This window comes from Polypterus senegalus, unplaced genomic scaffold (assembly GCF_016835505.1).
Source record: "Polypterus senegalus isolate Bchr_013 unplaced genomic scaffold, ASM1683550v1 scaffold_5061, whole genome shotgun sequence".
Lineage (NCBI taxonomy): Eukaryota > Metazoa > Chordata > Cladistia > Polypteriformes > Polypteridae > Polypterus > Polypterus senegalus.
Window position 1 is genome coordinate 42926 of NW_024380695.1, and position 23573 is coordinate 66498.

The 23573-nt window shown below is 35.9% G+C and overlaps 4 non-coding genes across 4 annotated transcripts; all 4 read left to right on the top strand.

Annotated features, from left to right (window-relative positions):
- The first annotated feature begins 2592 nt into the window (after positions 1-2592).
- Positions 2593-2673, top strand: trnas-aga. The gene has a single exon. It is a non-coding gene; the product is annotated as a tRNA-Ser (tRNA).
- A 14233-nt stretch (positions 2674-16906) lies between these two features.
- Positions 16907-16987, top strand: trnas-aga. The gene has a single exon. It is a non-coding gene; the product is annotated as a tRNA-Ser (tRNA).
- Positions 16988-22540: 5553 nt separating this feature from the next.
- On the top strand, positions 22541-22614 carry trnat-ugu. The gene has a single exon. It is a non-coding gene; the product is annotated as a tRNA-Thr (tRNA).
- Positions 22615-23077: 463 nt separating this feature from the next.
- trnat-agu lies at positions 23078-23151 on the top strand. The gene has a single exon. It is a non-coding gene; the product is annotated as a tRNA-Thr (tRNA).
- The last annotated feature ends 422 nt before the right edge of the window (positions 23152-23573 follow it).

A 23573-nucleotide genomic window follows, 5' to 3' on the forward strand; every position in this document is an offset into this window, starting at 1 on the left:
ATTCACATGTGATGTGAAACGAATCTAATAAGAACGGGGATCAGTAAATCATGCACGTCAGCCTTCTTCGGAGGCAGCAAAGGCTAAAGAAGAGGAGAAGTAAAGAAGAGCTGACAAACAATCGGCTCCGCACTTGCAACACTACCATCGCCCGCCGTCGTTTTCCTTAATATCCGTATCAGCTGTGTTTCTTACTTATCTCCCTTTGTTCTCGGGTGAAATTTTGTGTCTCAACATAGAATTCAGCCAAAAAGAAAACTTAAATCAAAGAAATAAGTAACAAATGAAAGCATGAGTGGGACCACTGTAGTTTCCTTCCATAGACTCAATAATTAACAGTAATTTTCACAAGTGAAAGAAAGAGAAAATTAAAAAAACACAAAAACAAAGAAATTTACCGCCTAAAGCTATATCGCTGGCAGCTGAGTCCTGTATGATCGTCGAGTGTTTAAAGGCGATGGACTAGAAATCCATTGGGGTCTCCCCGCGCGGAGTTCGAATCCATGCCGACTTCGCTTGTGTTTCGCTCTGTTAAGAATGTCTTCAAAGTCCAAATTTAGCAGTCAGATTAGGCATTGTTAGCATTATGTAGGCAATGATTCCCTTCAATTGTCTCAGAATTATGAACCCGTTATGGCACGGATATATTCCTTAACTTTCTTAACTTTGGAATATTGGATAAGCACGTGTCTGCTGTTAGGAGCAATGAAAGAAGGACTTTTCAGCGATTAGAAAAAAAACAAAATATTCAGTCGTTTTACAAAGTTGGACAAGGCTTTGAAGAGTTAATTCTATTTTTGTGTCCGTGTGGCAGAACGGGTTGAAAACAGCATTTATCCTGCCTGAAAGACTGCCTCGTATTGACTGACTGTTGAATGAGAAAACGCTCAATCACTCGCTAATTGTCAGAGATCTTGTGTAAAAAAAGAAAAAAAACTACGGAAAGTAAAAGGAAAGATAAGGCTTTAGGAATCAAAGAACTGACAATTAAGACGGATTCCTTTGGAACTTTAACGACAAATTTTACAGACATTAAAGTTAATCGCGGACAATCCATTTTAGAGTGTTTGCACTTTTAAACATAACAAAATAAATTATAAGCCCTCAACGCAGCAAGCTGAGACATGCTTAAGCATTTTACCACGATAACAGAGACAGCTTCCTGTTATTTATGACAATAGAAACTGGGGAGTAACTCGCTCTTTCATGATTAAAACGAGCACGTTTTGTTCTTTCTGTTGCTTCTTCTCAGTTGCTTGGCTGATATAGTTAACTTTGAATTCTTTCTCGGGGTCTGGCTGTGTAGCTAACACATGTGGACTTTGCAACCAAGACATGCTGTTAACTGTTCTACTCTCACAGATAATCGAATCGCTTGAAATCCTCTGCCTCCTTAAGGATGTTCAGAAATAGACCGTAATATTACCGCTCCTGCTCCAGTCCAAATGTCTTCAGAGCACATATTGACAAACAGAAGAAAGGGCGATTCTGGCGATTGAAGGAATTCAGTAGCGATTGCAGGGCCCTACCGCCAGTAGTTAGTGGCCGAGTGGTTAAAGGCGATGGACTTGAAAATCCATTGGGGTTTCCCAGCGCGGGTTGAATCCTGCGGCTCGTGGATTTAAACTTTAGCAAATTCAAGGTATTAAGCCTTAACTTGCCACTCGCCCAATACAATTTGCAAATCTTCTCAGTAGCTCACGGCTCAATTAACAAAAACTGGTAGATGCTGCAATCAATGGGAGGCATAAGAACACATTCCGTTGACAGCTTACCAGTTTCTGTTCACAACACGAATACTGAACAGCGCAGCAATTGCAAAGTTAAGTGTCCTTTCGGCACAGACTGCAGCAAAGCATTTGAGTGCAGTCTAGAAAATGATCAGCTGCCGCTCAAAGCGCCATACGTTGCAAACCCCCAAAGCAGTGACCAACATAACTATACTGATATTGATACTAATGATTTAAAAAACAGTCGTGTTCAAAGATTAAGCCTCAAAATCACTTGTTGGTCTGAATTTGGAGAGGAAGACTGTAAGGCCATTTTAACACAAACCTCATTTATTTCTTTTCGTTGCAGTGCTACGGGTGAAAGGTACTGCCAGGGTCTGAAGGCTTAAATTTACTAATGATTCTGGGTGAAAAATGACAGAATTCACATGTGATGTGAAACGAATCTAATAAGAACGGGGATCAGTAAATCATGCACGTCAGCCTTCTTCGGAGGCAGCAAAGGCTAAAGAAGAGGAGAAGTAAAGAAGAGCTGACAAACAATCGGCTCCGCACTTGCAACACTACACGTCGCCCGTCGTTGTTTTCCTTAATATCCGTATCAGCTGTGTTTCTTACTTCTCTCCCTTTGTTCTCGGGTGAAATTTTGTGTCTCAACATAGAATTCAGCCAAAAAAGAAAACTTAAATCAAGAAATAAGTAACAAATGAAAGCATGATGGGACCACTGTAGTTTCCTTCCATAGACTCAATAATTAACAGTAATTTTCACAAGTGAAAGAAAGAGAAAATTAAAAAAAAAAAAAACAAATAAAAAAAAAGAAATTTACCGCCTAAAGCTATATAGCTGGCAGCTGAGTCCTGTAGTAGTGGCCGAGTGGTTAAAGGCGATGGACTAGAAATCCATTGGGGTCTCCCCGCAGGTTCGAATCCTGCCGACTACGCTTGTGTTTCGCTCTGTTAAGAATGTCTTCAAAGTCCAAATTTAGCAGTCAGATTAGGCATTGTTAGCATTATGTAGGCAATGATTCCCTTCAATTGTCTCAGAATTATGAACCCGTTATGGCACACGGATATATTCCTTAACTTTCTTAACTTTGGAATATTGGATAAGCACGTGTCTGCTGTTAGTAGCAATGAAAGGACTTTTCAGCGATTACAAAAAACAAAAAAATATTCAGTCGTTTTACAAAGTTGGACAAGGCTTTGAAGAGTTAATTCTATTTTTGTGTCCGCCGTGTGGCAGAGCGGGTTGAAAAACAGCATTTATCCTGCCTGAAAGACTGCCTCGTATTGACTGACTGTTGAATGAGAAAACGCTCAATCACTCGCTAATCGTCAGAGATCTTGTGTAAAAGAAAAAAAAAAAAACTATATGAAAGTAAAAGGAAAGATAAGGCTTTAGGAATCAAAGAACTGACAATTAAGACGGATTCCTTTGGAACTTTAACGACAAATTTTACAGACATTAAAGATAATGCGGACAATCCATTTTAGAGTGTTTGCACTTTTAAACATAACAAAATAAATTATAAGCAGCCTCAACCGCAGCAAGCTGAGACATGCTTAAGCATTTTACCACGATAACAGAGACAGCTTCCTGTTATTTATGACAATAGAAACTGGGGAGTAACTCTCGCTCTTTCATGATTAAAAAGCGAGCGTTTTGTTCTTTCTGTTGCTTCTTCTCAGTTGCTTGGCTGATATAGTTAACTTTGAATTCTTTCTCGGGGTCTGGCTGTGTAGCTAACACATGTGGACTTTGCAACCAAGACATGCTGTTAACTGTTCTACTCTCACAGATAATCGAGTAAGCTTGAAATCCTCTGCCTCCTTAAGGATGTTCAGAAATAGACCGTAATATTACCGCTCCTGCTCCAGTCCAAATGTCTTCAGAGCACATATTGACAAACAGAAGAAAGGGCGATTCGGCGATTGAAGGAATTCAGAAGCGATTGCAGGGCCCTACAGTCAGTAGTATGGCCGAGTGGTTAAGGTGATGGACTTGAAATCCATTGGGGTTTCACAAGCGGTTCAATCCTGCCCGGCTACGTGGATTTAAACTTTAGCAAATTCAAGGTATTAAGCCTTAACGCCACTCGCCCAATACAATTTGCAAATCTTCTCAGTAGCTCACGGCTCAATTAACAAAAACTGGTAGATGCTGCAATCAATGGGAGGCATAAGAACACATTCCGTTGACAGCTTACCAGTTTCTGTTCACTTGAATACTAAAGGCGCTGCAAGTTAAGTGTCCTTTCGGCTAGACTGCAGCAAAGCATTTGAGTGCAGTCTAGAAAATGATCAGCTGCCGTTCAAGCGCCATACGTTGCAAACCCCCAAAGCAGTGACCAACATAACTATACTGATATTGATACTAATGATTTAAAAAACAGTCGTGTTCAAAGATTAAGCCTCAAAATCACATGTTGGTCAATTTGGGGAAAGAAGCCTTTAGAAACTCATTTATTTTTTGAGTTGCGCTAGGAGAAGGACTGCCAGGTGAAGGTTAAATTTACTAATGTTTGGGTGAAATGCAAATTCACATGGTTTAAACGAATCTAATAAGCGGGTCTAAAATCCTCCCTTTCGGGGGCAGCAAAGGCTAAGAAAAGGAGAAAAAAAGGACAAAAATCGCCCCATGCAATACAGACGTCTTGTTTCTTAATACATATCACTGTGTTTCTTACATTCCCTTGTTCTGGTAATTTTTCCATAAATTAAAAAAAACTTAAATCCCAAAGAATAAGTAAAGATATGGGGCCACTGTAGTTTCCTCCATAGATCAAAATACAGTATTTTTCCAAAAAAAAAAAACAAAATAAATTTAAAAATTAACCTAGCATTAGAGGGCTTTGGCGATGGTTAAACCATGGGCCCGCCGGGCGGATTGGTCGATTTGTTTGGCTGTTTAGAATGTCTTAAAGTCAAATTTACAGTCAGATTAGGTTGTTAATTATGTAGGCAATGATTCCTTAATTTAAATATTTAACCTTGGCCCGTGTATTCCTTAATTTTTAACTTGGAATATTCCAAGACTGTCTGCTGTTGAGAATGAAAGGATTTTTACAAAAAAAAAAATTTCAGTCGTTTTACAAAAAAAGGTTTAAAGTTAATTCTATTTGTGTCGGCAAGTGAAAATAAAAATTTGAAAACTCCTGAAAAATGTGAAATGATCTTTAAAAAGCCCAATCAATGAGAACTTGTTAAAAGAAAAAATAAAAGAATTTTTAAAAAAAAGAAATTAATGATCCATGGAAATGGAAACTTTAGAAATTAAAATAACGGCAATTTTTGAATTTTACATTTTAAATAAAAATAAAACTTTAGGTTTTGGGAGCAACATGGAATGCAACTAAGCATTTCAGTACACATCTGATTTTCAATAAAGGCGTTTCTCTAGATTAACAGCTTTTGCTTCTATTTTCGTTTTTCTATAAGTAATTTAATCTCAGGTTGGCTGTTGTTGCATTGAATGCTAGGTTGGGTACTACTTTTAGGTTTCCCCAAGTTAACCGCCCTAGAGTCGAATTAGCCAAAAGATTCCAAAAACTTGAAATTTGTAAGCAGAGTCAAATTCAAATTAAGGCTGGATTGTAAATTGGGAGCGATTGGGGGCTTAATTTTTAATTAAAACTATGGTAACCACCTTTAACAAATTTAACTCTGCAAGCATGGGCTTAAAAATTAGCCCCAAAATTTTAAACACATCAGCTCCCTACTGTAAAAAATATGCATTGGGAAAGCATTAAGTTCCTTAATACTTTAAACTAATGGAAAATAACGCCTTAGGCAAACGTTATCTTAAGTCAAAATATAGTGTTAAAAAATATTAAAACTTGGTGAAATGACAAATAATTGATTAAATATTAAAAAATGTAGAAATTTAAAAAACCTTGTTAAAATTTGGGCTGATGAAGAGACTAACATCCAAACTAATTTCTTAGTTTTAAAAGGGGAGTAACCTTTTCTTTTGGAATATTGGTAAAAGGAAAAGGAGAAAGATTAATAGAAGAAAATAAATAAACAGCGGCCCTCTTGGCCAAACTAAAAGAGGAGTTTTCAAAAGAAAAATTTGACTTCCCGAATAGCTACGTTTCCTAAATCCTAAGTTGTCTAAATTGACCTGTGTCTTCAAAATAATTACCAATAACTTAAATTAAAAAAAAATTAAAAAAAAAAAGCACTTGTTTCCTTAGCATATAAAATTTTTTTCAAATTAAAAAAAGAAATGAACAAAAAATATTCCTAAGTTAACTGGCCTGATTGTTTTGCCGTTGGTTAAGCAATGAAGAAATTATTGGTTCTAAGGAAGAATTCCCATTTAATTGTTTAACCTTTAGGATTTAATCAAAATTTTTAACGTTGGAATATAGATAACTGCTCAATTGCCAATTATGGACTTTGAGGGAAAAACAAATTACATTTACAAATTTGGGTTAAGAAGTTATTCTTTTATGGGTGGAAGGTGAAAAAAAATTGACTGAAACTTTACAATTTATGTTGAATGAAGTAAGCTAATCCTTTTGGCGTTGAAAAAAATTTTAAAAAAAAAATCTTTGAAGTAGAAGAAGCAATAAGGCCACATTGAAAGCAATTGAACTTAAGATAAAAAAAAGCAAATTTTTATTAAATTAAAATTTTTGGACAAACTAAATTTTAGGATTGGATCAATTTTTAACAAATAAGAAACCCATCTTAATAAACAACTTTTTAAATTTAATACGAAACTGTATTACATTAAATAGGTTTTGCAATAAAGGGCTTTTGCTTGTCATTAGCTACAGTGGCTTCTTTTTGTGTGTTAACTGTATTGTCCGGTCAACTTCAGCCAGGGTAAAACCTTAAGTATTCAGCATAAATTCCTCTATGCTCGAAATGACAAAAAGGGAAACAATTAACATTGCAACGCATTTGTAATGTTCAAGCTTGCAAACTTGTGAGTCCGAGTAGCTTTTTTCCTCAAGGGCCTAACCTGCAAATAACTTAGAAATAAAATGCTTAATTTAATTAAGCTGTGTTAAAATGTAGATTACAAGCAAATTAACCTTGATGCACAATTTTATTAGTATAAAGATGTAATGCTCAAAATTGACAACTGAGGCAGAAATGCAAATCTTTTAACAAGAGGGAAAAACTGGAAAAGGTAAGTAAAAACTTTTTAAAATCAATCTTTGGTGTTTGAAATCTTGGGGTAAATTTTATTCTGCAAAAGGAAATAAAGAAGGATAAAGAAGGTAATTCAGTTTCGTGAATCATAATAAAGTTTAAAAGCCCCAAATACATTACGGCAAAAAATTTATCAGTCCGAATGAATTGCCATTTTTCCAAAATAACGTATTCATGTTGCAGAATTTAACAATAAAATAATAATTATGAGAGTGATTTAATTCAAAAGCTTCAAAATAATGCTTTTAGAATAAAAAGTACCTTTGAGCTAAAGAACAGCTCCAATAGATTGGCAATAGATTTGTCTTTTTGTCCGTTGGGTTACTCTTTTTCTTGAAATTTTATGATTAGCATGACATACTTTACTTAAATTTAAAAAATTACATAGAGGATTAGCTTAAATAAAAAATAACGGTTGTTTATCAAAATTGTAGATAGAATCAAATTTCCTTTAAAAGTAAAATTAGAAAATCATATAGTGAAGGAAGCAACTGAACAAGAATTTTAAACTAGAATGGAATATTTAGGCATAAAAGACAATTTTTGTTAAAAAAAATATATTAAAGTGGCTGTAACATTGTTTTAAAAAATTAATTTTTAAAAAACGGGAACCCTTTTTAGTTAAAAACGTTATGTTCTCTCAAATTTGCTAGACTTAAAGAGCATGCGCTTCTGTGTGAAAACTGAGTTCTTGTGGTAGGAGCATGAACATTGTCCGTTAATGTTAATAGTAAATTACGTCGTTAAGTGCTTCAACATAAACAAATTTCACGTTTCAAATGAGTTGCAAAATGGCTACCTTAAGTCAGACTAGCTTTTCCCAGCGTTTGTTTTTAAAGCGTTCAATATGAAGACGCCTAAAATTTACCCTTTGGGATAAAAGCATGCTTGAAATCAATTGATTAAACATCTTAAAAACCTTTTTTTCTACAGAAGGTAAGTCGTTCCAAATTTAAAAATGGGCCATAATCTAAGTAATGCGCAATTTGGGGCAAAGAATCAGTAACCTTCAATAAAAGATAAACATGCATTAATTCACAAAATAAGAAATTTAGAAGACTAAAACCTCCACTTGAAACCCTTGCCTTAAAACTCATGTTATTTTTATCGGTGAAAATGCCAAAAGATTGAATTGGAAAATCAAAAGTTAAAACTATACTTTTCTGCAGCTAAGGAGAAGGTAGAAAAAGAGGGATAAAAATACGGTTTGAAGCTAATCGCTATAGGGTTCTTATCCGTTTTGGGTAAATCTTGGGAAGAAAAAACAAAAAATACATAAATGTGGCCCCCTAGTTTCCTTATAGCTCAATATACTTAATTTTCTAGAATTTAAAAATTAAAAAATAATAAAAAATTTAAAATATATATGACGGGGGGAGTGTTAACATACATTCAATATTTCGATAAAGTTATTAAAATTTTAGTTTAGTGGGTTGATTGCATTATTGGCAAGTCCCATTGCTAGAATATTGTTGCCGGATCACTTGCTTTCCTTTTTTGAAAACAGTGAAATAGAAAGATTTAAAAAAAAATTCCTTTGAAATTCATTTTAGTTAATATTTATTTTGTGCTTAAAACTTTGCTAAGAACTAGTTAAAACAAATCAATTAAATTAAGGAAAAAACTTGTAATGATTAAGGCGTTGAACTGACTATTAAGATATTTAATGAAATTTTAGAGATAACACAATCCAAAGCTAAAAAAAATAAACCTTCACGCAAAGCAAGGAAAATGCTTAAGCATTTTACCAAAAGAGAAATTGGTTTTTTCAATAGAAACAGGAGTAACTCTGCTCTTCTGATTAGTGGCCTTTTTTACTTTTTCTTCTCAGTTGCTTGCTGATAGTTAACTTTGATCTCTCGGGAGCTGCTTGTATCTACTAATTGACTTCAGAAATGCTTTAAGTCTTCTCCATAAACGGATAATTAAAATCCTTCCTGCTCTTAAGGGTTAGAACCGTAATTTACGTCTTCCAGTCAAATTCTTTAGGCACATTGACAAAAAGAGAGATGCGATGCTTAAGGAATGATCAATCGTCGGCTAAACTAGTGACAATTGAAGTGGTAACGATGAACTTTGAAATTTATAATTCCAAAATTAGATCATGCGCTCAAGTTAAACTTTAGAAATTCAAGGTATTAAGCCTTAACTTCCACTGCCAATAATTTGCAAATTTTCCAGAGCTCAGGCTCAATTCAAAAACTTGGTAGCACAATCAATGGGGCATAAGAACACATTCGTTCATTACATTTTCCAACCACAATGAAAGGAGATGAAGTAAGTGTTTGGCAAAGATGCAGCAAAGCATTTGAATCAGCCAGGAAATGATCAGTGCCGTTCAACCTCTATGTTCCCCAAGCAGTGACCAATAACTTACTATATTGATAATGATTTAAAACACATGAATTCAAATTAAGCCAAACATTTGGGGGACAATTGGAGGAAAATAAAACCATTTAACAAAACCTTTATTCTTTTGTTAAAAGGAAAAATTTCAAACCCGGCAAATTTTTCTATGTTCGGTGTAAAGTGCGAATTCACATGATTGAAGATGTTAAAAGAAGGGATCAGAAATATACCGTCACGAACAGCAAGCAAAATGCAAGTTAAAGATGACTGACAAACAATGAGCAAACACTTCAGTCCCGACTTTATAAATACATTTCAGCTGTGTTTCTTACTTATCTCCTTTTTGTTCTCGGGGTGAATTTTGTCTCAAGCGTGAATTAGCAAAAAGAAAATTAAATCAAGAAATAAGTAAAATGAAGTGATTCTGTTTTCCTTCCATCTCAAAATTAAAATTTTCAAAGTAGAAAGAAAAATTAAAAAAAAATAAAAAAAAAAAGAATTTGCCAAACTTAAAAACAAGCTGGTGAAAGCTGATAATCAGGGTTAAGGCGATGGATGAAACCTTTAAGGGTTTCCTGGTTGAATTTATTTAAATTTACTCATTAGAATGTCTTCAAAGTCAAATTTATCAGCAATTAGCATTGTACTGCATTTGGGGAAGCTGATTCCTTTCATATCTCAGAATATGAACCGTTATCAGGAATATTTAACTTCTTAACTTTGAAATTGGATAACATCTTCCCGTTGTTTACAAAGAAAGCTTTTAGCATTAAAAATCAAAATTATTTCAGTCGTTTTACAAAAGTTAAAAAGTTTAAGAGTTAAATCTATTTTTGTTCATAAAGGGAAACAGGTTGAAAAAGATTTTACCCCAAGACTGCCTAATTGACTGACTATTGAATGAAAACAAGTACTCCGTAGAGATCTTGGTAAAAGAAAAACAATTCAGTAAAGGAAAGAGTTTAGGAATAAGACTGACAATTAAGGCATTCCTTGGAACTTTAACGAAAATTTAAACTTAAATTCACCCGACAATCCATTTAAGTTGCTCCTTTAAATAAACAAAATAATTTAAAGCGCCAAATGACAGCTGGAAAAGCTTAAGCATTTTTCCACTAAAGAGACAGTTCCCGTGTATTTATGACAATAGAACTGGGGTAACCCCCTTGATTTAAAGCGAGCCGTTATTTTCTGTATTCTTCCCATTCCTTTAAAATTAACTTTGAATTCTTTCTAGGTCTTTTAAAAATGTGGACTTAACAACAGCAACCTTTCTCTACTAAAATAACCTTAAACCATCTGCTCCTTTGGGGGTTCGATGGACCGAAACTTAGCTTGTCCAGTAAATGTTTCAGGCAATTGACAAAGAAAAAGCGGCAGTAAAATTCAAGCATTGGAGCCAAAGCCAAGTGGTCAGAAAATGTGATTGCATGGATGAACATAGGTTTCACCTCTGAATATCCCTTTTTAGTCTTAAAATTTACAGAATTCAAGGATTAAGCCTTAACTGCCACTTAGCCCAATACAAATTCAAATCTTCCAGTAGCTCAAGCTCAAACAAAACTGAGTCTCAATCAATGGGAGGCATAGAACAAAGAAGTTAACATTATAAACGAATACTTAGCAACTGGCAAGTTAAGTGTCCTTTGACGAACTGCAAATTTGAGTCAGATTGAAAATGGATCAGGTCCCTAAGCCATTTGCACCAAAAGTACAACATACATACTGTATGATAAATGATTTAAAAAATTGTAAGATTAACCTCAAAATCACTTGGTGAGGATTTAGAGGAAACTAATAATTTAAAAAAAGCTCATTTCTTTAGTGCAGTGCACGGGTGAAGGCACTAATTTTTCAGAAGGCTTAAATTTACTAATGATTCTGGGTGTAAATATTCACATGTGATGTAAACGAAATTTAAAACAGGGATCAGTAAACATGCTCCTTTTCCCGAATTTTGAAGAGAAAGAGCATAAAAGAAATTGAAAAAGGAAAACAACGAAAATACAAACCTAAGTGTTTTCTAAACCATAAAATATCTTTTAGTTAATCTTGTACTTGGTGAAATTTGTTTCCAAATGGATTAAAAAAAAATTAAAATAAACACTAATAAAATGATATGACCTTTTTCCTTCAATAGACTAATAATAACAGTAATTTCACAAGAAAAGAAAATTAAAAAAAAAATAATAAATTTACCTTAAAGCTTTATAATGTTACTGAGTCGATTGTGAGGTGTGTTTAGCGATGGACTAAAATCCATTGTTCAGCCAAGGTTCGAACCGGGCTCGTTGTTTTGCTATTAAGAATGTTCAAAGTCCAAATTTAGCACGTTAGCATGTTCATTATTGAGAATGATTCCTTCAATTTCTCAGAATTATGAACCCTTATGGACGGATAATTACTAGTTTCTTACTTTGGAATTGGTTAAAGCCTTGTTAGCTGCGACAAGAAGGAAATTTTACCAAAAAAAAAAAAATATTCATCGTTTACAAAGTTGGAAAATTTAAGCAGTTAATTCTATTTTGGTAGTAAGCTGCAAAGAGGGAAAAACAGCATTTACACTAAAGCACCTGCCTATTATGACTGGTTATAGAAAGCAGCTAAACTTTGTTCTAATACTCAGTGCCCTTTTAAAAAAAAACTAAGAAATAAGAAAGAATAGCTTTAAATCAAAAAAAAAGGCATGTTCCTTTAACATGCTGAATTTACAGAATAAATAATCACGGACAATCCATTTAAATGTTTTGCTCTTTAAACAAATAAATTATAAGCAGCCTCACGCACAACTGAAATTGGTAAGCAAACGATAGCAGAGACACTCTTGTTGACAGTAGAAACGGAGATCTAACCTTTCATATTAAAAGGATTTTGTCTTTTTTTTCCGTTTGCTTATGAATAAGCTGATCTTTTCTTCTTTTACCAAAGACTTTCTAACAATGGGTTTTATCATTAAATAGAATAAATTTTTGAATTCCCCCTATAAGGATGTCAGAAATAACGATATTCACTCCTGCTCATCAAATGTCTTAGAAGCAAATTGACAAAAGAAGAAAAGGCGATTCACGATTAAAGATTCGCAACCGATTGCAGGCCTCCGTCAGTAAGTAATGGATTAACATGGACTTAAATCCATTCGGGTTTCCCGATTGTGTTTAACTGCTAGTTAAACTTTAATAATTAGGTATTAAGCTTTAACCCCCTAAAATTTCAAATTTTCAAAGTCACGGAATTAAAAAATTAGATTGCAATCAATGGGAAAAGATTCGTTTAGGGTTCATTTCTGTTAAAACAAGAGAGGTTTTGAAAAGTCCTGGCTGAACTGCCCGGGTTTTAAGTGAGTCAAAATGATCAGCTGCTTTCAGCCATATTTTAAACCAAATGCCATACTAATGAAGAACTTAAATTTAAAAAAATTTAAAGTTAAGCTCAAAATCACTTGTTGTAGAATTAGAGGGAAATTTCAATTTAAAACAAATATTATTTTTTTAATTTGAAGGTCAAGGTAAGAAATGCCAGCTGAGCAAGTTTATAATGATTTGTGTAAGACGCTTAAAATTTTGAAGAATAACAACGGGATTAAGATCATCTTTAGCTTTTGAGTGAGCAAGGCTAAAGGAAGAATCAAAGAAGACTGAAAACAATGGCCTACTTGCAACACTACCCTGCCTTGTTGTTTTCCTTAATATCCATTATCAGCTGTGTTTCTTACTTATCTCCTTTGTTTGGGGAATTTTGTACGTAGAATTCAGCCAAAAGAAAACTTAAATCAAGGAAATAAGTAACAAATGAAAGCATGATGGGACACTGAAAATTTTTCATTAGACCCAAACAGTAATTTTCCAAAATGAAGAAGAGAAAATTAAAAAAACAAATAAAAAAAGCTAGCCTAAATAATGGCTGCAGCCAGTCACTGTAATAGTGGCATTTGTAAGGCGAGGCTAGAAATCATTAGGGATCACGCGATTGAATCCTGCGACACGTTTAATGTTTCGCTTGGTAGATTCTTCAAAGTCAAATTTAGCAGTCAGATTAGGCATTGGCATTATGGCAAGTTCCTTAATTGTCTCAGAATTAGACCCGTTATCACCGGATATATCCCTAACTTTCTTACACTTTGGAATGATTGGATAATATTGCTGTTAAGAAAAGAAGGACTTTTCAGCGATTAAAAAAAACAAAAAATATTCAGTCGTTTACAAATTGGAAAGGCTTGAAGAGTAAATTTTATTTTTTTACTTCCGTGTACTGAAGCGAGTTAAAGAAAGCATTTATCACTGCCTGAAAGATGCCTGTATTAGACTGTGAATAACAGCGCTCAATCACTGCTAACCCGAGATCTGTGTAAAGAAAAAAAAAAACTATGATAAAAGGAAGCAAGGTTAGGATCAAAAACTGGCAATTAGAGGATTCACTTTGGATTTAACGACAAATTTTACGACATTAAAGTTACACGGACAATATTTAGAGTTTGCTTAAAATAACAAATAAATTAAAGCAGCCTCATAGCAATGGAATTTAACTCAATAAAGAGACAGCTTCCTGTTATTTGAAAAAAGAAACTGGGGTACCGTCTAAACGATTAAAAGCGTTTTTTACATTGGCTCTTCTCTTGTTGCTATCCGTAATTTTTTTCTGGGGTCTGGCTGTGTAGCTAACACATTGGACTTTCAGAACATGCTGTTAAGATTTCCCCAATGTCAGGCTGAACCTTCCCCTTAAGGATTTCAGAAATAACCGTAATATACCTCCTCAACAAATCTTCAGAGCATATTGACAAAAAAGAAAGGCGGGCGGGTTAGGAAGGAATTGAAGGCGATTGCAGGCCTCCGTCGTCAGAGGTGGGAGTTGCGTGGACTTATCATTGGGTTTCAGGAGTTGAATCCCGCTCGTTAGATTTAATGAGCAAATTAAAGTAAAACAACTTAGTCACAATACAATTTGCAAATCTTCTCAGTAGCTTTAACTAATTACAAACTGGATCTGCAATCAATGGAGCATAAGGACACATTCCGTTGACAGCTTACAGTTTCTATTCACCCCGAATACTGAGCAGCTTGTGCAAAGTTAAGTTCGCTGGCTGGTGCAGCAAAGCATTTGATGATCTAGAAATTGAATCAGCTCGTTCAAGCCCCTCGTTTGCAACCCCAAAGCGTGACCAACATAACTATACTGATGAATAATGAGATTTAAAACTGCTGTTCAAAGATTAACCCAAAAACTTCCTGGTTTGAAATTGAAGACATAAAGTTCATAAAAAACCTCATTTATTTTTACGTTTGCAGTCTATGGTGAAAATTTTCTCCCGAAGAAGGCTTAAATTTACTAATGATTCTGGTAAAATGACAGGGAAATCACATGTGATGTAACGAATCTAATAAGGGGGATCGTAAATCATCGTCGCCTCTTCGGAGGCAGCGAAGGCTAAAGAAGAGAAGTAAAGAGAGCTGACAAAAATTAAAATTGCACACTAACTCATGCGTCGTTGTTTTCCTTAAATATCGATCAGCTGTGTTTCTTACTTATCCCTTGTTCCGGGAGAATTTTTTCTCAACTAATTCAGCCAAGAAAATAAATCAAGAATAAGTACAAGCAAGCATGAGGCACTGTAGTTTCCTTCCATGTCAAATTACAGTAATTTTCACAAGTGAAAAAGAAAATTAAAAAAAAACAAAAATAAAAATTTTCCTAAAGCTTATAACGCTGGCAGCTGAGTCCTTAGTAATGAGCCAGTGTTTAACGATGGCCCAGAAATCCATTGGGGCCCCCCGAGTTCGAATCACGAGTACGTTTGTTTAAGCTTACAATGTCTTCAAAGTCCCAATTCTGACAGATTAAGCATTATTGGCATTATATCAGACCAGATTCCTTCAATTGTCTCAAAATTATGAACGTTAGGCACGGAATATTCCTTACTCTAACTTTGAATATTGGATAACCCTTTTGCTGTTAGGTGAAAGGACTTTTCAAATCCAAAAAAAAAATTTGGTTAAAATTAGACAAGGCTTTGAAGAGTTAATTCTATTTTTTGTGCGATGCAGAACGGTTGAAAAACAGATTTACTGCCTGAAAGACTGCCTGATATTAATATTAATAGAAACGTCAATCGCTCGTCAGAGTCTTGGGAAAGAAAAAAACTAATGAGAAGTAGAAAGGAAGATAAGCTTTAGGATCAAAGCAACTACATTAGCTGTTCCTTTGGAACTTTTAAATTTACAGACATTAAAGTAATACGGACAATCCATTTTAAGTGTTTGCTTTAAAATAACAAAATAAATTATAGAAAAGCCCCAAACCGGGAAGCTGAGACATGCTTAAGCATTTTCACGATAACAGAGACAGCTTCCTTATTTAAAGACAATAGAAACAGAGTAACTCTACGCTCTTTCGATTAAAGCGACCGTTTTGTTCTTTCTATTCTTCTTCTCATTGCTTTGCTGATATAGTCTTGAATTCTTTCTCGGGTTTGGCTTGGGAGCAACTTAATGTGGACTTTACAGCAAGACATGCTTGTTTTTCTATCTCAAATAATAGGTAAGCGAAATCCTTGCCTCCTTAAGGATTTTCAGAAATGAAACGTAATATACTCCTGCTCATCAAATGTCTTAAGCACATATTGGACAAACAGAAGAAAGGGCGATTCGCGTTGGGAAAATTTGGAGCGTTGACCTACGTCAGTATGTGGCCGGTGGTTAAGGCGATGGACTTGAAATCCCTTGGGGGTTTTCCCCGCGGAGTTGAATCCCCTATAGTTTTTAAAATTTGAAATTCAAAGGGGTTTAAACCAACCCCCTTTTTCTTTCAAATCTTCTCCGTAGCTCAGGCTCAATTAACAAAAAAGGTAGATGCTGCAATCAATGGGGGGCATAAGAACCATTCCCTTGACAGCTTACCGTTTCTTTCAAACCGAATACTAGCAGGGTTGTGCAAATTAATTCTTTGCCAAACTGCAGCAAAGCATTTGGTCAGTCGAAAATGATCACTGCCGTTCAACCCATCGTTTCAAACCCCCCAAAATGAAACATAACTATACTGATATTGATACTAATGATTTAAAACATTCGTGTTCAAAGATTAAGCCTCAAAATCACTTGTTGGTCTGAATTTGGAGAGGAAGACTGTAAGCCATTTTAACACAAACCTCATTTATTTCTTTTCGTTGCAGTGCTACGGTGAAAGGACTGCCAGGGTCTGAAGGCTTAAATTTACTAATGATTCTGGGTGAAAATGACAGAATTCACATGTGATGTGAAACGAATCTAATAAGAACGGGATCAGTAAATCATGCACGTCAGCCTTCTTCGAGGCAGCAAAGGCTAAAGAAGAGGAGAAGTAAAGAAGAGCTGACAAACAATCGGTCGACTTGCAACACTACAGTCGCCCGTCTTTGTTTTCCTTAATATCCGTATCAGCTGTGTTTCTTACTTATCTCCCTTTGTTCTCGGGTGAAATTTTTGTGTCTCAACTAGAATTCAGCCAAAAAGAAAACTTAAATCAAGAAATAAGTAACAAATGAAAGCATGATGGGACCACTGTAGTTTCCTTCAATAGACTCAATAATTAACAGTAATTTTACAAGTGAAAGAAAGAGAAAATTAAAAAAAAAAAAAATAAAAGAAATTTACCGCCTAAAAGCTATATCGCTGGCAGCTGAGTCCTGTAGTCGTGGCCGAGTGGTTAAAGCGATGGACTAGAAATCCATTGGGGTCTCCCCGCAGAGTTCGAATCCTGCCGACTACGTTGTGTTTCGCTCTGTTAAGAATGTCTTCAAAGTCCAAATTTAGCAGTCAGATTAGGCATTGTTAGCATTATGTAGGCAATGATTCCCTTCAATTGTCTCCAGAATTATGAACCCGTTATGGCACACGGATATATTCCTTAACTTTCTTAACTTTGGAATATTGGATAAGCACGTTCTGCTGTTAGAGCAATGAAAGGGACTTTTCAGCTGATTAGAAAAAACAAAAAATATTCAGTCGTTTTACAAAGTTGGACAAGGCTTTGAAGAGTTAATTCTATTTTTGTGTCCGCCGTGGCAGAACGGGTTGAAAAACAGCATTTATCCTGCCTGAAAGACTGCCTCGTATTGACTGACTGTTGAATGAAAAAGCGCTCAATCACTAGCTAATCGTCAGAGATCTTGTGTAAAAGAAAAAAAAAAAACTACGTGAAAGTAAAAAGAAAGATAAGGCTTTAGGAATCAAAGAACTGACAATTAAGACGGATTCCTTTGGAACTTTAACGACAAATTTTACAGACATTAAAGTTAATGGACAATCCATTTTAGAGTGTTTGCACTTTAAACATAACAAAATAAATTATAAGCAGCCTCAACGCAGCAAGCTGAGACATGCTTAGCATTTTACCACGATAACAGAGACAGCTTCCTGTTATTTATGACAATAGAAACTGGGGAGTAACTCTCGCTCTTTCATGATTAAAAGCGAGCGTTTTGTTCTTTCTGTTGCTTCTTCTCAGTTGCTTGGCTGATATAGTTAACTTTGAATTCTTTCTCGGGTCTGGCTGTTTAGCTAACACATGTGGACTTTGCAACCAAGACATGCTGTTAACTGTTCTACTCTCACAGATAATCGAGTCGCTGAAATCCTCTCTGCCTTAAGGATGTTCAGAAATAGACCGTAATATTACCGCTCCTGCTCCAGTCCAAATATGCTTCAGAGCACATATTGACAAACAGAAGAAAGTGGGCGATTCGACGATTGAAGGAATTCAGGCGCGATTGCAGGCCCTACGTCAGTAGTCGTGGCGGAGTGGTTAAAGGCGATGGACTTGAAATCCATTGGGTTTCCCGCTTGAATCCTGCGCTACGTGGTTTAAACTTTAGCAAATTCAAGTATTAAGCCTTAAATTGCCACTGAAAAATTTCAAATCTTTCCCCTAGCCCGGTCAATTTAAAAAAAAGGGGTTTTGATCCAAAATAAAGGGGGGAAAAAAAATTTTTGTTACCACCAGTTTCTTTAAAAAGGGAAACTGAGCAACCCAAAATTAATTCCTTTTGGAAAATGCAAAAAACTTTGAGTCAACTAAAAAAATATCCCGGGGAAATTTTCAAACCCCCCAAAATACCAAATAATAAAAGGGTCAATATTTAAAAAAAATGTTCAAAGAAAACCCAAAAACTTGGGGGAATTTTAAAAGGGAAAAATAAACCTTTAACCCAAAAAAATCTTTTTTTCTTTTTTTCAGGGTTTTTTATAAAACTCCGGGGGGGAAATTTCTAAGATTTGGGGAAAAAAACAAAAAAAGTAAAAAAAACCCAAAAAGGGGGGACAGTAAAAAATTTACTCATTCCCCAAACCCAAAGGAAAAAAGAAATAAAAAAAAAACAAAAAAAAAACTTAACAATACTGCCCGTTTTTTTTAAAAAACATTTAGCGTGTTTTTTTTCCCCTTTTTGTTTGGGTGTTTTGTCCAATTTTGAATTTGAAAAGAAAATTTAAAAAAAAATAAGTAACAATGAAACTAGGGGCCCCTTATTTCCCCCTTTTGCTCAATAATTCTAATTTTTAAATAAAAAAGGTTTAAAAAAAAAAAAAAAAAAAAATTTACGTAAACAAAATCATGGGCGGGGGCGGGTTAAAATGGATGAAATCGGGGGGGCCCCCGGGGGGTTCCCCACTTTTTGTTTTCTGTTAAGAAGCTTCAAATCCAAAGAGTCAGAACTTGTTGTTAGAAAAAATTCCCCCAAAATTTAAAAAATTTTGGAAATAAAGACCGCGGATAAAATTCCCTTTTTAACTTTGGGAAATTTTAAACCCTTTTCTGCTGTTGGGAGCAATAAAAAGGACTTTTCGGGATTAGAAAAAACAAAAAATATTCAGTCTTTCCAAATTTGGGAAAGGCTTTAAGAGAATTTTTTTTTGTGTCCGGGGGGCAGAACTTTAAAAAAACAGCATTTATCCTGCCTGGACGCCTCGTTTTGACTGACTTTGAAGAAAAACGCCAATCACTGCTAATCGCCAAGTCTTTTAAAAAAAAAAAAAAACTAGGGAAAAGTAAAAGGAAAAAAATTTTAGGAATCAAAGAACTAAAATTAAGAGGGACTTTGGGAAATTTAAACGAAAAATTTTTAAAGACTTTTAAAGAAACGGAAACCATTTAGGTTTTGCACTTTAAACATAAAAAATAAATTAAAAGGGTTTAAACGCAAAAAGCTGGGGGCGCATTTTTACCCCATAACGAGACAGTTCCGAAGACAATAGAAACGGGGAGTAACCCCGCTTTTCATGTTTAAAACGACACCTTTTGTTCTTTCTGTTGCTTCTTCTCAGTTGCTTGGCTGATATAGTTAACTTTTGGGTGCTGTCAGGGGCCTGGCTGTGCTAACACATGTGGACTTTGCAACCAAGACATGCTGTGCTTGTATTTCTACTCTCACAGATAGTCGAGGTAAAGCAACGAAATCCCTCTGCCTCCTTAAGGATGTTCAGAAATGAACCGTAATATTGCCCGCTCCTGCTCCAGTCAAATGTCTTCCAGGCACATATTGACAAACAGAAGAAAGGATGATTCGGCGATTGAAGGAATTCAGTATTCAGGTCCCAACAATCGGTAGTGGTGGCTGGGATTTGTTAGGGGCGATGGACTTAGCAGAAATCCATTTGGGTTTTCCCCGCGCAGTTCGAATCCTGCCGACTTACGTAGTTTAAACTTTAGCAAATTCCAAGGTATTAAGCGCCAACACCCTCATGAAATGCAATTTACAAAATTTTCTCTCAGTAGCTCACGGCTCAATTAACAAAACTTGGTAGATGCCCTTGTCAATGGGGAGGCATAAGAACACATTCCGTTGACAGCTTACCAGTTTTCTATTCTAGCTGCACGAATACTGAGCAGCTTGTGCAAAAGTTAAGAAGTGTCCTTTACGGCTGAACTGCAGCAAAACATTTGAGTGCAGTCTAGAAAATGATCAGCTGCCGTTCAAGCGCCATACGCAAACCCCTAAACGGTGACCAACACTTAACTATGCAATATTGATACTAATGATTTAAAACAGACGTGTTCAAAGATTAAACCTCAAAATCACTTGTTGGTCTGGGTATTTGGAAGGAAGACTATAGGGAGCCATTTTAACACAAACCTCATTTATTTTCTTTTTTGTTGCAGTGCTACGGGTGAGAAGGGCATACCAGGTCTGAGCTTAGGTACTAATGATTCTGGGTGTAAAATGGCAAATTCACATGTGTGATGTGAAGATCTAATAAGAACGTGGATCAGTAAATCATGCGTCAGCCTTCTTGAGGAGGCAACAAAGGCTAAAGAAGAGGAAGTAAAAAGAAGAGCTGACAAACAATCGGCTCCACTTTACTTACAACACTACTGTCGCCCGTCGTTGTTTTTTCCTTAATATCAGTATCAGCTGTGTTTCTTACTTATCTCCCTTTGTTCTCAGGTGAAATTTTGTGTCTCAACGGGTGACCAAAAAGAAAACTTAAATCAAAAGTAATAAGTAACAAATGAGAAAGCATAATGGGACCACTGTAGTTTCCCTTCCCATGAACTCAATAATTGTATTAATTTTCCAGAGGTGAAAGAAAGAGAGAAAATTAAAAAACAAAAGAAAAAGAAATTTAACACCTAAAGCTATATAGATTTGGCAGCTGAGTTATACTTGTGATGTGTGAGGTGGTTAGAGCGATGGACTAGAAATCCATTGGGGTCTCCAGTATACGTTGAATCCTGCAGCCTACGTTTGTGTTTCCTTTTGTTAAGAATGCCTTCAAAGTCAAATTTAGCAGTCCAGATTAGGCATTGTTAGCATTATGTATACAATGATTCCCTTCAATTGTCTCAGAATTATAGACCCATTGGCACGGATATATTCCTTAACTTTCTTAACTGTGGAATTTTGGATAAGCACGTGTCTACTGTTAGTAGCAATAGAAGGACTTTTCAACTGATAAGAAAAACAAAAAAAAAATTCAGTCATTTTACAAAGTTGGACAAGGCTTTGATGAGTTAATTCTATTTTTGTCCGCCGTTGGCAGAACGGGTTAAAAAACAGCATTTATCCTGCCTGAAAGACTGCCTCGTATTGACTGACTGTTAAATGAAAACGCCAATCACTCAATGCCTAGAAGGATCACCGCTTTGCTCACACAAAAGCTTTATTCCGGAAATTGAACTTGAAATAAGACTGTGTGGAAAACTTGCCCGTTTTCATTGATATATTTTAAGTCCTTAATCAAGTCGACAAAGAGAATGGAAAACCTCGATGAAGAAATGATTTTAAGGTGCCTTTGATGAAGATGACTGCTTTTCCCGGGATTGCGAGTCTGTTGTGCTTTCTCAGGATTGGGGATCGTTTCTCTTCGAGGGCTTCCTTTTGAACATTGGGTTCAAACAACATCAGGCAAACTTCTCCCTTACAAAAGTCTCTAATTGGAGTTTCGGTTACTGAAAGTGTTTTTACCTTTTAGATGTTTTTTTTTTTTATTGAATTACCAAGAGGTGGACATTGGTTACATGTTAACTGCTATTTAGGCGGGATGACGCCCACACTGCTAGAGTCTCTTCATAACGTCAGGTGCCGTGGCTTTGGTTGTTTAAGCCTGTCTAGGGAAACAGGATCCTGAGTTTGAGTCTCAGCGGTGCCTGCAGTTTGTCATACTGCTTCTAGTTAATTTTCATCTTGGCACTTTTGGATGTGCCTTGAAACTTTCAAGAACATGTTAGCTTTGTCCGTTCATTGCAGAAGGGGGAGGTGGAGCGATTTTCAGGATTTATTCTCTTTGTTTTGGCCAGTGAAAGAATAGAGGAAAAACCCGCCTGCCCGTCGGTATGTAACAAAATTTCTCTGTAGAGGCTTCATAAACAGAACAATTGATGGCGATATATGTTGATGAAGTGTCCGTATTTAAATATAGAGCTTGGGGTGATGCATTACTGGATCAGTGAATTTAAATTTAGGAGGAATGCCTAGAAGGGGTACCGCTTGCTCACAGGACAAGGTGGCGAGTGGTTAAGGTGGTGGACTGCTAATCCATTGTGCTCTGCAGCGTGGGTTCAATCCACCCTTGTCGTGACTTTCAATCTTAGAGTCTAATATCCTTTCTGCTGCTATCTGTGCCAGCAGATCAAATTCAAGAAGAAAATATTCCGGCGCTTGCTTTCCGTAAAAGACGCAACGGTTGCCTCTTAAGTTACTTTCTCAGTCCGCAACACCTGTTGCTCAAAGCAGTATCTTAGTCCATATTTTAGAATCGAAATGTTCTGCCTTAAACATTCTATTTTACTGAGTGAAATGGAAGATGAAAAAAGCTTTTTTACATGGGCGCCGTGGCTTAGCTGGTTTAAGAGCCTGTCTTGTAAACAGGAGATCCTGAGTTCAAATCTCAGCGGTGCCTTCTTGCTCTGCTTCCTTGCGTTTCTTTTCTGCAATACACACAGCTGAATACGTGCAAAGTGAACTTGAAATAAGACTGTGTGGAAAACTTGCCCGTTTTCATTGATATATTTTAAGTCCTTAATCGAAGTCGACAAAAGAGAATGGAAAACCTCGATGAAGAAATGATTTTAAGGTGCCTTTGAAGAAGATGACTGCTTTTCCTGGATCACAGAGTCTGTTGTGCTTTTCACGGATTGTGTGTGCGTTTGTCTTCTTGAGGGCTCTTTGACCATTGGATTCAAACAATATCAGGCAAACTTCTTTACTTACAAAAGTCTCTAATCGTAGAGCTACGGTTACTGAAAGTGTGTTCACCTTTCAGATGTTTTTGTTATTGAATTACCAAGAGTTGGACATTTGTTACATGTTAACTGCTATTTAGGCGTATGACTTCACACTGCTAGAGTCTTTTCATAACGTCAGGTGCCGTGGCTTAGTTGTTTTAAGCGCCTGTCTAGTAAACAGGAGATCCTGAGTTTGAGTCTCAGCGGTGCCTGCAGTTTGTCATACTGCTTCTAGTTGATTTTCATCTTGGCACTCGGATGTGCCTTGAAACTTTGCAAGGAACATGTTAGCTTTGTCCGTTTCATTGCAGAAGGCGGAGGTGGAGCGCATCTCTCAGGATTTATTCTCTTTGCTTTGGAAAATGAAAGACATAGAGAAAAGTGAAAACCTGCCTGCCGTCGTGACTTGTAACATATTGCTCTGTAACAAGGCAGCAATTAAACAGAACAATTGATGATGATATGAGTGTTGATGAAGTGTCCGTAGTTAAATATAGAGCTTGGCATGATGTGTTACCGGATCTGTGAATTTAAATTTAGGAGGAATGCCTAGAAGGATCGCTGGTTGCTCACGTGACAAGGTGGCCGAGTGGTTAAGCGATGGACTGCTAATCCATTGTGCTCTGACGCTGGG